Source organism: Lynx canadensis, chromosome F2, assembly GCF_007474595.2.
Source record: "Lynx canadensis isolate LIC74 chromosome F2, mLynCan4.pri.v2, whole genome shotgun sequence".
Taxonomy (NCBI): domain Eukaryota; kingdom Metazoa; phylum Chordata; class Mammalia; order Carnivora; family Felidae; genus Lynx; species Lynx canadensis.
Window position 1 is genome coordinate 82,885,027 of NC_044320.2, and position 18,551 is coordinate 82,903,577.

The 18,551-nt window shown below is 36.9% G+C and overlaps 1 protein-coding gene and 2 pseudogenes across 2 annotated transcripts in view; 2 read left to right on the forward strand and 1 right to left on the reverse strand.

The window, feature by feature from the left end:
* The window catches only part of SPIDR (scaffold protein involved in DNA repair), a 509,957-nt gene that overhangs the window by 479,797 nt on the left and 11,609 nt on the right, over window positions 1–18,551 (reverse strand). The gene's annotated exons all lie outside the window — the stretch shown is intronic.
* LOC115506504 lies at window positions 10,182–13,497 on the forward strand (annotated as a pseudogene).
* LOC115506312 lies at window positions 17,655–18,437 on the forward strand (annotated as a pseudogene).

An 18,551-nucleotide genomic window follows, 5' to 3' on the forward strand; every position in this document is an offset into this window, starting at 1 on the left:
ATATGTAGAATTTAAGAAACAAAACAGATGAACATGGCAGAGAGAGGGGAGAGAGAGAAACACAAACCATTAAGCAGACTTTTTGTTTTTAATGTTTATTTTTGAGAGAGAGAGCACATACACGAGCAAGTCGGGGAGGGGCAGAGAGAAAGGGAGACATAGAATCCAAAGCAGGCTCCAGAGCCCAATGCAGGGCTCAAAACCACAAATTACAAGATCATGACCCGAGCTGAAGTCAGACACTTAACTGACTGAGCCATGCAGGGACACCAAACAGACTCTTAAATATAGAGAACAAGTTGAGGGTTGGTAGGGAGGAGATGGGCGGGGGATGGGTTAAATGATGGGGATTAAGGAGGGCACTTGTAATGAGCACTGGGTGTTATATGTAAGTGATGACTCACTAAATTAATATTACACTATACATTAACTAAAAAATTTAACTAAAAGCTTAAAACAAAAAATAAAGTGACATATTCTCTTAACATGGAAAAAAAAATCCGCTCAGGAAAAAAAAAGACTAAACCGGAAGGAATCCAAGAACAAGTAGCTATCACAGATAATATCTTAAGAGATATAGAAAGTAATAAGGTAGAAATTTTAAATTTCACCCACCTCCGATGAAGAAAATAAAAGGATTCAAGAGAAAGAGTGATTAAATCTCTCTTATGATCCAACATACAGATAAGAACAATCCTTGAAGAAGAAAACCAAGATAATGGGATAGAACAAATTTTTTTAAAGACTTAATACCTATTTTCTCAAACTGTTCCAAAAAACAGAAATGGAAGGAAAGCATCCAAACTCATTCTATGAAGCCAGCATTACCCTGATTCCAAAACCAGACAAAGACCCCACTAAGAAGAATTATAGGCCTATATCCCTCATGAACCTGGATGCAGAAATCCTCAACAAGATATTAGCAAATCGAATTCAACAGTACATTAAAAGAATTATTCACCATGATCAAGTGGGATTTATTCCTGGGCTTCAGAGCTGCTTCAATATTCACAAATCACTCAAGGTGATACTCCACATTAATCAAAGAAAGGATAAGAACCATATGATCCTCTCAGATACAACATTTGACAAAACACAGCATGCTTTCTTGATAAAAACCCTCAAGAAAGTAGGGATAGAAGAAACATACCTCAACATCATAAAAGCCATAAATGAAAGGCCCACAACTAATATCATCATCAATGGGGAAAAACAGAGCTTTCCCCCTAAGGTCAGGAACACGACAAGCATGTCCACTATCACCACTGTTGTTCAACATAGTATTGGAAGTCCTAGCCTCAGCAATCAGACAACAAAAAGAAATAAGAGGCATACAAATTGGCAAAGAAGAAGTCAAACTTTCACTCTTTATACATGACATGATACTCTATATGGAAAACCTGAAAGATTCCACCAAAAAACTACTAGAGCTGATACAGGAATTCAGCAAAGTCACAGGATACAAAATCAAAGTACAGAAACTGGTTGCATTTCTATAGACCAATAATGAAGCAGCTGAAAGAGAAATCAAGGAATCAATCCCATTTATAATTACACCAAAAATCAGAAGATAGCTAGGAATAAACTTAACTAAAGAGGTAAAAGATCTGTATGCTGAAAACTATAGAAAGCCTATCAAAGAAATTGAGTAATACACAAAGAAATGGAAAAAGATTCCAAGCTCACAGATTGGGAGAACAAATATTGTTAAAATGTCTATACTACCCACAGAGAACAAACTAAGGGTTGGGGGCGGGGGCGGAAGAGAGGAAAAAGAGGTGATGGGCATTGAGGAGGGCATTTGTTGGGATGAACACTGGGTGTTGTATGTAAGTGATGAATCATGGGAATCTACTCCCGAAATCAAGAGCACACTGTATACACTGTATGTTAGCTAACTTGACAATAAAATATATTTTTTAAAAAATGTCTATACTACTCAAAGCAATCTACACATTCAACACAATCCCTATCAAACTAAAACCAGAATTCTTCGCAAAGCTAGAACAAACAATCCTAAAATGTGTATGGAACACAAAAAGGCCCCGAATAGTCAAAGTAATATTGCAAAAGAAAATCAAAGCTGGATGCATCCAGCTGTAATTATCAAGACAGTATGGCACTGGCACAAAAACAGACATGTAGATCATTGGAACAGAATAGAAACAGAACAAAGAACCCAGAAATGGACCCACAAATGTATGGCCAACTAATCTTCAACTAAGCAGGAAAGACTATCCATTGGAAAAAATAGTCTCTTCAGCAAATGGCGCTGGGAAAACGGGCCAGTGACATGCAGAAGAATGAACCTAGACCCCTTCCTTACACCATACACAAAAATAAATTCAAAACAGATGAAACACCTAAATGTGAGACAGGAAACCATCAAAATCCTACAGGAGAAAACCAGCAGCAACCTTTTTTTTTCTTTTACCTTGGCTGTAGCAACTTCTTATTTGACAAGTCTCTGGAGGCAAGGGAAAGAAAAGCAAAACTTAATGACTGGGACCTCATTAAGGTAAAAAGCTTCTGCAGGGACCCCTGGGTGGCTCAGTCAGTTAAGCATCCGACTTCGGCTCAGGTCATGATATCGCAGTTCACTGGTTCAAGCCCTGCGTTCAGCTCTGTGCTCAGAGCCTGGAGCCTGCTTCGGATTCTGTGTCTCCCTCTCTCTCGCAAAAATAAAAAAAAACATTAAAAAAAAAATATTCTGCATAGTGAGGAAACAATCAACAAAACTAAAAGACAACTGATGGAATGGGAGAAGATATGTGCAAATGACATATTGGATAAAGAGTTAGTATCTAAAATGTATAAAGAACTTATCAAACTCAACACTCAAAAAACAAATAATCCAGTGAAGAAATCAGCAGAAGACAATAGACACTTTTCCAGAGAAGACATCCAGATGTCTAACACACATGAAAAGATGCTGAGTATCACTCATCATCAGGGAAATACAAATCAAAACCACAATGAGACACTACCTCACACCTGTCAGAATGGCTAAAGCTAACAAGTCAGGAAACAACAGATGTTCACAAGGATGTGGAGAAAGGGAAGACCTTTTGCACTGTTGGCGGGAACACAAACTGGTGTAGCTACTCTGGAAAACAGTGTGGCGGTCCCTCAAAAAATTAAAAGTAGAACTACCTTATAACCCAACAATTGCACTACTAGGAATTTATCCAAAGGATACAAAAATGCTGATTCAGAGGGGCACATGCACTCCCAATGTTTACAGCAGCTCTATCAAAAACAGCCAAAGTATGGAAAGAGCCCAAATATCTATCGACAAATGGATAAAGAAGATGTAGTGTGTGTGTGTGTGTGTGTGTGTGTGTGTGTTACCTACATATACACACATATACACATATGCATATACATACATATACGCACATGTATATACATATGCATATACGTATATATGTATATAATGGAACACTACTCAGTGATCCAAAAGAATGAAATCTTGCCATGTGCTACAACGTGGATAAAACTAGAGTGTATTATGCTATGCAAAATATGTCAGTTAGAGAAAGACAAATATAATTTCACTTATATGTAAAATTTAAGAAAGACAACAGATGAAAATAGGGGAAGGGAAGGAAAAATAAGAAAACAGAGAGGGAAGCAAACCATAAGAGACTCTTAAATATAGAGAACAAAATGAGGGTTGCTGGAGTGGAGGTCGGTGGGGGGATGGACTAAATGGGTAATAGGCATTAAAGAGGGTACTTACTGGGATGAACACTGGGTGTTATATGTAATAGATAAATCCCTGGGCTCTACTCATGAAGCCAAGATGACACTATGTTTACTAACTTGTATTTAAATATAAAAAAAAAGATGTGAGGGGTGTGTGTACATATATATACGTACACATATATGTATGTTGACTATTACCCATCAAAAAGAATGAAATCTTGCCATTTGCAACAACATGGATGGACCTAGAGGATATAATGCTAAGCGAAATAAGTCAGAGAAAGACAAATACCATATGATTTCACTCATGTGGAATTAAAGAAACTAATGAACAAAGGGAAAAAAAGAGAGACAAAACAAGAACCAGACTCTTAACTATAAGAGAACAAACTGATGGGTACCAGAGGGAAGGTGAATTGGGGAATGGGGGAAATTGTGGATAGGACTTAAATAGTACATTTACTATGATGAGCAATGAGTAATGTATAGAATTGTTGAATCATAATATTATACACCTGAAACTAACACACACTGTATGTTAACTGTAGCTGGAATTTAAAAAAAAACAACCTACCTTAACAAAAAATAAAGTGAGAAGTGTTACTCTACCCAATGTTAAGGACTATCTTATGGCTACAATAATCAAAACAGTGATTTTGGCAAAGAAACTGAAACACAGATGAGTGGAACACTTCAAAAACCAGAAACAGAGACTGACAGAAGTATTCAATTGCTTTTTGACAAAAAAACAAAACTTTGTGTGTGTGTGTGTGTGTGTGTGTACATACAGTACTACACAACTGAATATCCATAAGCAAAAAAATAACAACAATGAGAAGGATTTCAACCTAATGTCTTATACAAAAATTAACTCAAAATACGGAACAAATTTGAATGGTACTAAGATTCATCTCCTAAACCAGGACACTCTATCAATAATGGTAGCAGTAGCTTTTTGCCTATCACATAAACACAAAAACAGAGTCAAGAAAAATGAGGAATCAGAGGAATATATTCCAAATGAAAGAAGATAAAACTTTAGGAAAAACTTAATGAAACAGGAAAAAGTCATTCACCTGATAAAGTATTCTAAGTAATGGTCATAAAGAAGCTCATTGATCTGGGAAGAAAAATGGACTAAGCAGAGTAAGAACTTCAAAAAAGAGCTTAAACAAGGGTAAGAAAAGTACCAAATTGAAGTCTCAGAGCTGAAGAAATAACTGAACTGAAAAATACACTAAGGGCTCGACAGACTAGATGAAGCAGAAAGATTAGTGAATCGGAAAACAGAGCAAATGAACTCACCTAATCACAGCGGGAAAAAAAAAATGAATGAAAAAATGAAGATAGCTTACCTATAAGACAACATCAAGTGGTATAACATTTGCACCATAAGGGTCTCAGAAGGGGAAGAGAGTGAAAGAGATAAAAACAAACAAAAAAAACAAAACAAAACAAAAAAAAAACTGTTTGAATAAATAATGGCTGAATATATCACTAGTTTGGGTAAAGAAAGACATCCAGATCCAGGAAACCCAGAGAATTAAAAAAAAAAAAAAAAAAAAAAAAAAAGATGAGCCAAAAGAGCTGCACCAATACACATTAAAAACAAAATGTCAAAAGCTAAAGACAACGACTCTCAAAAGCAGCAAGTGAAAAACAACTTGTTATGTACAAGGAAACCCCCATGGGAAATCAGCAGATTTTTCAGCCAGGAAAAGGGAATGATATGATATATTAAAAGATACTATACTATACTGTAATATATATAATAAATGATAAAAGAGACAATATATTAAAAGAACTGGCCGGGGGCGGGGGGGGGGGGGGGGGAAAGCACTTACAACCAAAAATACTCTAGCCAGCAAGGTTATCATTCAGGATTGTAGGGGAGATAAGGAGTTCCCAGACAAAAAAATTAAAGGAGTCCATCGCCATGCAACCAGTAACAGAAGTAATATTAAGAGACTTCTCCAAGCTGAAAAGAAAAGGCATAATTAGTAACAAGAAAACATAAAAGTGAAATCCTACTAGGAAAGGTATATATGTAATAACAACAGTGGATTGATCACTTATAAAGCTAGTGTGAACATTAAAAAACAAAAGTAGTAACAAGATCACTAAAACAGGTAAGGCAAACACAAAAATATGTAAAATATGACATCAAAAAAAAAAAAAAAACCAGGGTGGGGGAGTGTGTGTGGAATAAAAAGGTAGATTGATTTGTTTTTTAAGTAGTCTTCACACCCAGCGGGGATCCCATTGTGGGGCCTGAACTCACAACCATGAAATCAAGACCTGAGCCAAGATCAAGAGTTGGACATTCAACCAACTGAGCCATGCAGGCACCCAAAAATGTAGTTTTAAAATGCATTCAAACTGAAGCTGCTATCAACTTTAGACTGCTATATACACAGGCATATATATATATATATATATATACATACACACACACACATGTACATATTATATATATGCACAGGCATATATATATATATATAACCACAAAGCAAAAACCTATAGTATATACACAAATGAGAAAGGAACTTAACGTAACACTAAATAAAATCATCAAACCATAGGGAAGAAAGTAAGACAAGAAAAAGGGAACAGAGAGGAACTACCAAACAGCCAGAAAACAAGTAACAAAAGAGCAGTAAATACATAACTATCGATGATTATTTCAAAGGCAAGTGGACTAAATTCTATCATAAGACACAGAATGGCTGAATTGATTAAAAAAAAAAAATCTGTACTACCTACAAAAACTCCCCTTAAGTGTGAAGAGACATAAAGACTGAAAGTGAATGGATAGAAAAAGATGTTCCATGCATTGGAAACCAAAAGAAAGCTGGGGTGACTAGTTATACCAAACAAAATAGACTCTAAAAGAGTGTAACAAAAGACAAAAAAAAAAAAAAGGATATTACATAATGATAAAACTGTCTAATCCAACAAGAAGATATAACACGTGTAAATACTTATGCACCCAACAAAGAAGCACCTAAATATAAATGAATCTAAAGAGAAAAATTGCCAGCAATACAATAATAGTAAGGAACTTTCATAGTCCTCTTAAATCAATGGATAGATCGTCCAGACAGAGAATCAATAGGAAACATCAGCCCTAAAAAAGACATTAGACCAGAAAGACCTAATGGATAAATACAGAACATTCCAGCCAAAAGCAAAAGAATACACATTCTTCTCCAGTGTACCTCGAACATTCTCCAGTATAAATCATATGTCAGAACACAAACAAGTTTCAATAAATTTAGAAATATTAAAATCACATCAAGCATCTTTTTCAACCAAAACGGTATGAGCTCTTTCATACAAAATAGGTATCAATTACAAGAAGAAAACTGGTAAACTCACAAATATGTAGAGCTTAAACATGCCACTGAACAATTGATGGGTAAATGAAGAAATCAAATGTGAAATCAGAAATAACTTGAGACAAATGAAAATGGAAATACTACATACCAAAGACAGGATGCAGTAAAAGCAGCTCTAAAAGGAAAGTTGACAGTGATACATGCCCTACTTGAAGAAACATGGAGAAAGGATAAATATCATGTACACCATATATATCTCACACACACACCATGGAATACTAGCCTGCCATAAAAAAGATAAAAATCTCACCATCTGAGATAACATGAATGGACTTTATGCTAATATTATATAATATGCTAATATAATATGCTAATATGCTAAATGAGATAAGTCAGACAAAGACAAAAACAAATACTGTATGATTTCACTTATATGTAGAATCTTTCAAAAAAATTAACAAAACTTGTACATATGGAGAGTAAAACGGTGGTTACCAGAGGGGACAGGGGTTGAGGGTGGGTAAAATTGGTGAAGGGGGTCAAAAGCTATAAATTTCCAATTATAAAGTAAATAAGTCATGAAGTGTAATGTACAGCATGGTGACCATAGTCAATAATGTACTACACATTGGAAAGTTGCCAAGAGAATAAATCTTAATCACAAGAAAAAAAGTTTTTGTAATTTTGTATCGGGATGAATGGTAACTAGATTTATTGCAGTGATCATTCTGCAGTATATGCAAATATCAAGCCATTATGCTATATACCTGAAACCTATATATTGTTAATTATACATCAATTTAAAAAAATAAGTAAAAGACATGAATGGATATTTCACCAAAAAGGATAGATTTGGCAAATAAACACATAAAACAGATTCAATATCCTTAGTCATCATGGAAATATAAATTAAAATAATAATTAGTTAATAACACACACCTATCAGAGTGACTAAAATAAAAAATGTGATGGTCAAGCTTGCAGAATAATCTCTTTATATATATATATATATATATATATATATATATATATATATATATGAAATTTATTGACAAATTGGTTTCCATACAACACCCAGTGCTCATCCCAAAAGGTGCCCTCCTCAATACCCATCACCCACCCTCCCCTCCCTCCCACCCCCCATCAACCCTCAGTTTGTTCTCAGTTTTTAACAGTCTCTTATGCTTTGGCTCTCTCCCACTCTAACCTCTTTTTTTTTTTTTTCCCCTTCCCCTCCCCCATGGGTTCCTGTTAAGTTTCTCAGGATCCACATAAGAGTGAAACCATATGGTATCTGTCTTTCTCTGTATGGTTTATTTCACTTAGCATTACACTCTCCAGTTCCATCCACGTTGCTACAAAAGGCCATATTTCATTTTTTCTCATTGCCACATAGTATTCCATTGTGTATATATACCACAATTTCTTTATCCATTCATCAGTTGATGGACATTTAGGCTCTTTCCATAATTTGGCTATTGTTGAGAGTGCTGCTATGAACATTGGGGTACAGGTGCCCCTATGCATCAGTACTCCTGTATCCCTTGGATAAATTCCTAGCAGTGCTATTGCTGGGTCATAGGGTAGGTCTATTTTTAATTTTCTGAGGAACCTCCACACTGCTTTCCAGAGCGGCTGCACCAATTTGCATTCCCACCAACAGTGCAAGAGGGTTCCCGTTTCTCCACATCCTCTCCAGCATCTATAGTCTCCTGATTTGTTCATTTTGGCCACTCTGACTGGCGTGAGGTGATACCTGAGTGTGGTTTTGATTTGTATTTCCCTGATAAGGAGCGACGCTGAACATCTTTTCATGTGCCTATTGGCCATCTGGATGTCTTCTTTAGAGAAGTGTCTATTCATGTTTTCTGCCCATTTCTTCACTGAGTTATTTGTTTTTTGGGTGTGGAGTTTGGTGAGTTCTTTATAGATTTTGGATACTAGCCCTTTGTCCGATATGTCATTTGCAAATATCTTTTCCCATTCCGTTGGTTGCCTTTTAGTTTTGTTGGTTGTTTCCTTTGCTGTGCAGAAGCTTTTGATCTTCATAAGGTCCCAGTAATTCACTTTTGCTTTTAATTCCCTTGCCTTTGGGGATGTGTCGAGTAAGAGATTGCTACGGCTGAGGTCAGAGAGGTCTTTTCCTGCTTTCTCCTCTAAGGTTCTGATGGTTTCCTGTCTCACATTTAGGTCCTTTATCCATTTTGAGTTTATTTTTGTAAATGGTGTGAAAAAGTGGTCTAGTTTCAACCTTCTGCATGTTGCTGTCCAGTTCTCCCAGCACCATTTGTTAAAGAGGCTGTCTTTTTTCCATTGGATGTTCTTTCCTGCTTTGTCAAAGATGAGTTGGCCATACGTTTGTGGGTCTAGTTCTGGGGTTTCTGTTCTATTCCATTGGTCTGTGTGTCTGTTTTTGTGCCACAGAATAATCTCTTATTAGAGGTAAGGACCTCTAATAACCCACTCCTTCATAAAAGGAATAAGAAGAGTAGCAAAAATAGTCCATCTAATTTTTCACAACTATAGGCTTGTAACAATCTGAATAGAATTTACCCAAGAAAACAACTGAATCTCAACATAAACAATAAACTTCGTGTGTTTTAACTTGCCCTAGTTTCATACCCCCCTCTCTAGTTTCATGGCAGCTTTGAAAAGCAGTAGCCTCATAACCAGAGTAGCTGTGTAAACCAGCAGCCTAGAAGTCACAGGAGAGAGGAAACTGCATTTAGAGCTCCTCAAAAGGCCCTATCCCCAGAGTACTATCATAATCTGACCTGCCTGGCAGCTTTTAGGAAAAAACTTATAAACAGAATTTATAATTTGATTCAGCAGCTCATTCAATGGGAAAAGTCCTATCCCCAGGGCATGTCTCTAAAAGAGTCAGCAGCAATTAATTATTAATTAATTATTGCTAAACAAATTATTATTGCAGATGTGTGAAGCAGCAATAGTGGTTTAAGGAACCAAGACTGGCCAAATATACCTAAAAGGAAGATCTGGAGAATGCTGTCCATAGGCAGCTTGAAAAGAGATGACATATTCCTGGGGATCTAGAATGCTATTTGCATGTACAAAACTGTATCCATGCTGAGGAAAAAAACTAAGAAAGCCCAAATCTCTCAACTCTGGATAACCATGAAGCCCTCCCTGCACAAGGAGAAAGGAATAGCTGATTATATACTGGCAGAGTATAGAACGCATGCCTCAAAAACACAGAATCCCTTGGTAAAGGATGAAAGACTTATTGGCTCTAGGTACTTAAAGAAATCGCTGTGCAATAATTCACAGGCAAGTAAACTAACCATGTAGTGTCTTTAGTAACTACACACAACAGGATATACGAACTTTACAAAATTAGCCTAGAAAGGTCATTAAACAAACAAAACAAATTGCAACAACAACGGGAGGAAGTGGGGGATCTTAATGTCCACGTTATATTATTTAAAATCTTTACTTTTCAACAAAAAAATTGAAAGACAAATGAATAAATAGGAAAAGTATGACAAGGAAAAAGCAAGCAAGAGAAAATGTACTTGAGGGAGCCCAGAAGTTTGAATCAGTACACAAAGCTTTAAGTCAACTATTACAAATAAGCTCAAAATTAAAAATATGGAAGTTATGTCTAAAATACTTTAATTATAAAAATGCCTCACCAAATAGAAAATATAAATACGTAGCAATTATTTAACAATAACAACAACAAAAAAACCCCACAAATATTACAATCAAATAGAAGTTTAGGAGTTGACTAATACAAAAACTAAAATGAAGTCACTAGATAGGCTCAACAGATTTGAACTGGCAGAAAAATCAGCAAACTTTAGACAGGACAAAACAGATTATCTGAACTGAAGAACAGAAAGAAAAAAGGCTGAAGACAAATGAACACAACCTCTGAGACCTGTGGGACACTATCAGGTATACAAATATATGCAAATTAAGAATTTCAGAAGAAAAGGAGAGAAATAAGCAACAGAAATTTTACTTGAATAGAGCCCTAAAACCTCAAATTTCATGAAATATCATACATCCAAAAAGCTCAAAGAACTTCAACTAAGATAAACTCAAAGAGACTCACCACAGACACATCATGCCAACTGGTGAAAAACAAAGAGAAATCACAAAAGCAAAAAACATAAATGAATTATCATGTAAAACGAGCCTCAATAAAATTAACAGCTGACTTCCCATGAGAAATCATGAAGATGCCCTCAAACAACATAATACACATTCTTCCCACATAAACATGAAATATTCTTTTGGACAGATCATATTTTAGGCCATAAAACAAACCTCAATAAACTTAAAAAGAGTGAGATTAATAACATTCTTGAACAAGAACACAATGAAATTAAAAACTAAAAAGAAATAAAACTGAAAAATCACAATGTAGAGATTAAACAACACATTCCTAAATAATAACAGATAAAAGAAAAAAAAATCACAAGAAAAATTAGAAGATGCTTTGGGAAGAACAAAAATATACCAAAACTTTTTTTGAAAAAGGTCTATCAAAAAGATTTACTTGCTTTAAAATGCATTCATTTCCAGAAGCATTGTTTTTTTTTTTTTTTAAATTTTTTTTTTTTTTTCAATGTTTATTTACTTTTGGGACAGAGAGAGACAGAGCATGAACGGGGGAGGGGCAGAGAGAGAGGGAGACACAGAATCGGAAACAGGCTCCAGGCTCGGAGCCATCAGCCCAGAGCCTGACGCGGGGCTCGAACCCACGGACCGCGAGATCGTGACCTGGCTGAAGTCGGACGCTTAACCGACTGCGCCACCCAGGCGCCCCTCCAGAAGCATTGTTAATAAAACATTACAATTTCTCATCCTCTGTAATAAAGTATTGAAAATGAGTTGTGGTATGGTAGCAAACACTGCAGGTATTAAGTGCAATGAACCTGTGATGCCTTTATAAATCTGAAACCCATGTAGGACAATAAATTAACAATGAAAAAGACAAGAGCATCTAACTGCTGTCTGGTTATCTCCCTGCAATGCTTCAGCTTATAAGTTGTGCTCATTCAACATAAAATTAGGTCTTTCAAATTGTAAGGCGGATTTTTGCTGATATATTCCTAGTGCGAAAAAAATAGTACCTTACCACAAAAATATTTTTATGGCACAAAATTTAAGTTGTTCCATAGTGGTTCACATAGGTGTAATAACAAATAGGCATAGGGCGCATGGGTGGCTCTGTCAGGGGAGTGTCAGACCTTGATTTCGGCTCAAGTCTTGATCCCAGGGTCATGGGATCCAGCCCCGTGTCAGGAGCTGCCCCTCTCCCCTGCTCGCATACACTCGCTCTCTAAAATAAGAAATAAAAAATAATAAATAGGCACAAGAAAATAAAATTCCTGTAAACTATAAAGAAGTAAATTTCACCTTTTTCTGCCCGTAGACAACGCCAAGTAAGCATCGTTAAAGTCTCCCCTCCCACTGCTGTCATATCTAAGTCAGAATCTCCCAAAGAGCCTGAACAGCTGCGGAAGCTTTTCATAGGAGGTCTGAGCTTTCAAACCACCGATGAGAGTCTGAGAGTCCGATGAGAGTCCCCATTTTGAGCAATGGGGAACACTTATGGACTGTGTGGTAATGACAGATACAAATACCAAGCGCTCCAGAGGCTTTGGGTCTGTCACGTTTGCCACTGTGGAAAAGGTGGATGCAGCCATGAATGCAAGGCCACACAAAATGGATGGAAGAGTTGTAGAACCAAAGAGGGCTGTCTCAAGAGAAGATTCTCAAGACCTGGTGCCCACTTAACAGTGAAAACGATTTTTGTCAGTGGCATTAGACACTAAGAGATAATTTTGAACAGTATGGGAAAACTGAAGTGATTAAAATCATGACTGATCAAGGCAGTGACAAAAAGAGAGCCTTTGCTTTTGTAACGTTTGATGATCATGACTCTGTAGACAAGACTGTCATTCAGAAATACCATACTGTGAATGGCCACAACTGTGAAGTAGGGAGAGCTCTATTTAAGCAAAAGATGGCTAGTGCTTCATCCAACCAAGGAGGTCAAAGTGGTTCTGAAAACTTTGGTGGTGGTCATGGAGGTGGTTCTGGTGGGAATGACAACTTTGGTTGTGGAGGAAACTTCAGAGGGTGAGGTGGCTTTGGTGGCAGTCAACAGGGTGGTGGAAATGGGGATGGCTATAATGGATTTGGTAATGATGGAAGCAACTATGAAGATGGTGGAAGCTATAATGATTTTGGAAATTACAACAATCAATCTTCAAATTTTGGACCCATGAAAGGAGGAAATTTTGGAGACAGAAGCTCTGGCCCCTGTGGTGGTGGAGGCCAATACTTTGCCAAACCACAAAACCAAGGTGACCATGGTGGTTCCAGCAACAGCAGTAGCTATGGCAGTGGCAGAAGGTTTTACTATGTTTACTGCCAGGAAACAAGGCTTAGCAGGAGAGGAGAGCCAGAGAAGTGACAGGGAAGCTACAGGTTACAACAGATTTGTGAACTCAGCCAAGCACAGTGATGGCAGGGTCTAGCTGCTACAAAGAAGACATGTTTTAGACAATGTACATTGACAAAAAATCTGAGGACTGTATTTGTGATTAATTGTATAACAGGTTATTTTAGTTTCTGTTCTCTGGAAAGTTTACAGCATTCCAACAAAGGGTTTTAATGTAGATTTTTTTTTTTTTTGCACCCATGCTGTTGATTGTTAAATATTAATCATAGTCTGATCATGACGCTGAATAAATGCGTCTTAAAAAAAAAAAAAGTAAATTCTTTCTCTGCATCTATGAGAGGATCATATGGTTCTTATCCTTCCTTTTATTGATGTGATGAATCACGTTGTTTTGTGGATATTGAACCAGCCCTGCATCCCAGGTATAAATCCCACTTGGTCGTGGTGAATAATTGTTTTAATATATTGTTGGAGCTGGTTGGCTAATATCTTGTTGAGTATTTTTGCATCCTTGTTAATCAGAGAAATTGGTCTATAGTCCTTTTTACTGGGGTCTCTGGTTTTGGAATCAAGGTAATGCTGGCTTCATAGAAAGAGTTTGGAAGTTTTCCTTCCATATCTATTTTTTGGAACAGCTTCAAGAGAATAGGTGTTAACTCTTCCTTAAATGTTTGGTAGAATTCCCCTGGAAAGCCATCTGGCCCTGGACTCTTGCTTTTTGGCAGATTTTTGATTACTAATTCCATTTCCTTACTGGTTATGGGTCTGTTCAAATTTTCTATTTCTTCCTGTTTCAGTGTTGGTAGTGTATATGTTTCTAGGAATTTGTCCATTTCTTCCAGATTACCCATTTTATTGGCATACAATTGCTCATAATATTCTCTTATTATTGTTTTTATTTCTGCTGTGTTGGTTGTGATCTCTCCTCTTTCATTCTTGATTTTATTTATTTGGGTCCTTTCTTTTTTCTTTTTAATCAAACTGGCTAGTGATTTATCAATTTTGTTAATTCTTTCCAAGAACTAGCTTCTGGTTTCATTGATCTGTTCTGGTTTTTTTTGGTTTCGATAGCATTAATTTCTGCTCTAATCTTTATTATTTCCTGTCTTCTGCTGATTTGGGGTTTTATTTGCCGTTCTTTTTCCAGCTCCTTAAGGCGTAAGGTTAGGTTGTGTATCTGAGATCTTTCCTCCTTCTTTAAAAAGGTCTGGATTGCTATATACTTTCCTCTTATGACCTAACAACTCAGGCAACAACAGATGTTGGTGAGGATGAGGAGAAAGAGGATCTCTTTTGCATTGCTGGTGGGAATGCAAGCTGGTGCAGCCACTCTGGAAAACAGTATGGAGGTTGCTCAAAAAACTGAAAATAGAACTACCCTACGACCCAGCAATTGCACTACTAGGCATTTATCCACGGGATACAGGTGTGCTGTTTCGAAGGAACACATGCACCCCATGTTTAGAGCAGCACTATCAACAATAGCCAAAGTATGGAAAGAGCCCAAATGTCCATTGATGGATGAATGGATAAAGAAGATGTGATATATATATATACATATATCTTACCACTTATATACACACACACACACACACACACACACACACACACACACATACACACAATGGAGTATTACTTGGCAGTCAAAAAGAATGAAATCTTGCCATTTGCAACTACGTAGATGGAACTGGAGGGTATTATGCTAAGTGAAATTAGTCTGAGAAAGACAAAACTCATATGACTTCATTCATATGAGGACTTTAAGAGACAAAACAGATGAACATAAGGGAAGGGAGACAAAAATATTATAAAAACAGGGAGGGCGACAAAACAGAAGAGACTCATAAATATGGAGAACAAACTGAGGGTTACTGGAGGGGCTATGGGAGGGGGGATGGGCTAAATGGGTAAGAGGCATTAAGGAATCTACTCCTGAAATCATTGTTGCACTATATGCTTACCAACTTGGATGTAAATTTTTAAAAATTAAAAATAAAATTTAAAAAAAAAGTAAAATTTCAAATCACAAATTACAGAACCTAGTTATTAATAAGCAATGTATGAAAATACACAACATGTAATGGGAACATGTTTAGAACACATAAGTAAATTCAACAAGTTACTTTAAAAAACTCATCGGGGGGGGGGCTCCTGGGTGGCGCAGTCGGTTAAGCGTCCGACTTCAGCCAGGTCACGATCTCGCGGTCCGTTAGTTCGAGCCTGCGACAGGCTCTGGGCTGATGGCTCCGAGCCTGGAGCCTGTTTCCGATTCTGTGTCTCCCTCTCTCTCTGCCCCTCCCCCGTTCATGCTCTGTCTCTCTCTGTCCCAAAAAAATAAATAAACGTTGAAAAAAAAAAATTTAAAAAACTCATCAGGGCGCCTGGGTGGCGCAGTCGGTTGAGCCTCCGACTTCAGCCAGGTCACGATCTCGCGGTCCGTTAGTTCGAGCCTGCGACAGGCTCTGGGCTGATGGCTCCGAGCCTGGAGCCTGTTTCCGATTCTGTGTCTCCCTCTCTCTCTGCCCCTCCCCCGTTCATGCTCTGTCTCTCTCTGTCCCAAAAAAATAAATAAACGTTGAAAAAAAATTTTTTTTTTAAAAACTCATGGAGGGGCACCTGGGTGGCTCAGTCAGTTAAATGACTGACTCTTGATTTTGGCTCAGGTCATCAACTAGTGGTTCGTGAGTTTGAGCCAGCATCAGGCTCTGCGCTGACAGTGTGGGGCCTGCTTGGCATTCTCTGTCTCCTGTCTCCCTTTCTCTCTGCCCCTCCCCTGCTCGCTCACTCTCTCTCTCAAAAATAAACATTAAAAAAAACAAAAAAAACTCATGGCAAAGAAAGCTGTAGTTACATACAGGGAAATCTATAGTTATAAATGCCTATTTTTTTTTAAAAGAAAGATCTCAATTTAATAAATCTTTCATCTTGGAAAATTTGAAAAGAGCAAGCTAAATCCAAAGCAAGCAGAAGGAAGGAAATGAGAACAATTATGCAGAAATAGGTAAAACAGAATTAAAACAAAATAAACAAAATCCAGAGTTGGTTCCTTGAAAAGATCAACAACATTGACAAATCTTTAGGTAGACTAACCAAGAAAAAAAGAGAAAAAATTCAAATTGTAAAAATCAAGAACAAAAAATAGAGAGGAGTCCTATCAAAGTTACAGAAAGGATTACAAGGGACACTACAAGAACAACTGCATGCCAACAAACTAGATAACTGAAATAAAATGAACGACACAAACTAGCAAAACAGACTCAGGTAGAAATAAAAATACTCATGTATGAATAAGTATAATAGCTTGAATTCATAATTTAAAAATTTACCACAATGAAAATCCAAGGCTCCAATGGCTACACTGGTTATTTATACCAAACATTTTAAGAAGCATTAATACCAATCTTTCACAAATCCTTCCAAAAAATAGAAGAGGGAATATCTAATTCATACTATGAAATCAAATGCCCTCATAACAAAATCAAAGACATCACAAGAAAACTATAGACCAGTACCTCTTACAAATATAGATTAAAAAAAATCCTCAACAAAATACTAGCAAAATGAATCTAGCAACATAAACTACGGGTTATACACCATAATCATTAGGGTTTTTCCCCTAGGAATGCAAGATTTATGTAACATCCAAAAGTCAATGTAATAAACTATATTAAGGGGAAAATAGGATTATCTAATTAAATTGTAAAAAAATAACTAACAAAAGTCAACAGCCTTCCATGATAATAATTCTCAACATACTAGCAACAGAATACTTCTTCAATCTGATAAAGAATATCTGCAAAAAACTCACCTACCATCATACATAATAGTGAAACACTGAAAGTTTTCTTCCTAAGGATCAAGAAAAGTATGTCAGCTCTTACCACTTATATTTAATATTGTACTAAAGGTTCTAGCCAATGAAATTAGGCAAGAAAAAATAAAAGACATGCAGATTGGAAAGGAAAATGTAAAATTATCTCTATTCAGAGATGACATGATCTTATATGTAGAAAATTCTAAGGAATACACACACACAACTATTAAAATAAATGAGTTCAAGCTGCTGCAGGCGGGAGCTCAGCCTGCATGTCAAATCATGTTCTTTGGTGGCGTGAGCCCCAGTACATACATCTATGGCCACTTCCCACCCCTCCCTGCCCAGTGTGCTCAGGCTACCTACCACAAGACCAGAATGGCCACCCCATCCAAGACGAGACGCCCATCTCCCATGACCAGCTCTGAGGGGACCTGCACCAAGAAAACTGTCATCGAAAGGAACATTGCTTCAGGGAAGACATTTGTGAATATTCTTAAACAGGTCTGCAAAGATTGGGAAGTGGTTCCTGAACCTGCTGCCAGATGGTGCAATGCTCAAAGTACTCAAGACGACTTTGAGGAACTAACATTTTAAAAAAGTGGTGGGAATGTTCTTCAGATGATATATGAGTAACCTGAATGACAGTCATTTACCTTCCAATCATATGCCTGCCTCAGTCGAATATGAGCCTAGCTTGCTTGTCTCAATAGCAAGCTCAAAGATGCAGAAAAGCCTGTGTCAATTTTTGAACAACCTCTATATAGGTATAGGCATAGTTTTGCATCTAGTTTGTATCAGTACGATTACATGAATGAAACAGAGTAGGCAATTTATCAAGACTGGCATGACTGGATGAATCTAAAGTTTGGCCAAGGCTCTGAACTGGATGGAATCAGTTATCTTTGAGCCACTGCAGAGAAATGCTTGAATAGAATATGGGAAAGAAATGAAGACCAAGGCATTCTTGAATATATACAGAAGCTTCACTATAAGCATGAAAGCTGAGTCCTGCATAGAACACTGAAAATCAACTTTGATTTTCTACAAGAAATCCCTGTCTTAACACTGGATATTAACGAAGACTTTCAAGGCAAATATGGTTGAAAAGGCCAAAGAATCTTTGAGTACTTTGTGATCTTGCTGAAGACTACAGGCAACCAAATGATTCCAGGTACTTCAGCTTTGTGCTTCATATTCATTCAAGTGTTTAGAAAACCCAGGATTTCTACCATTTTTGTTCCAAGAAAAA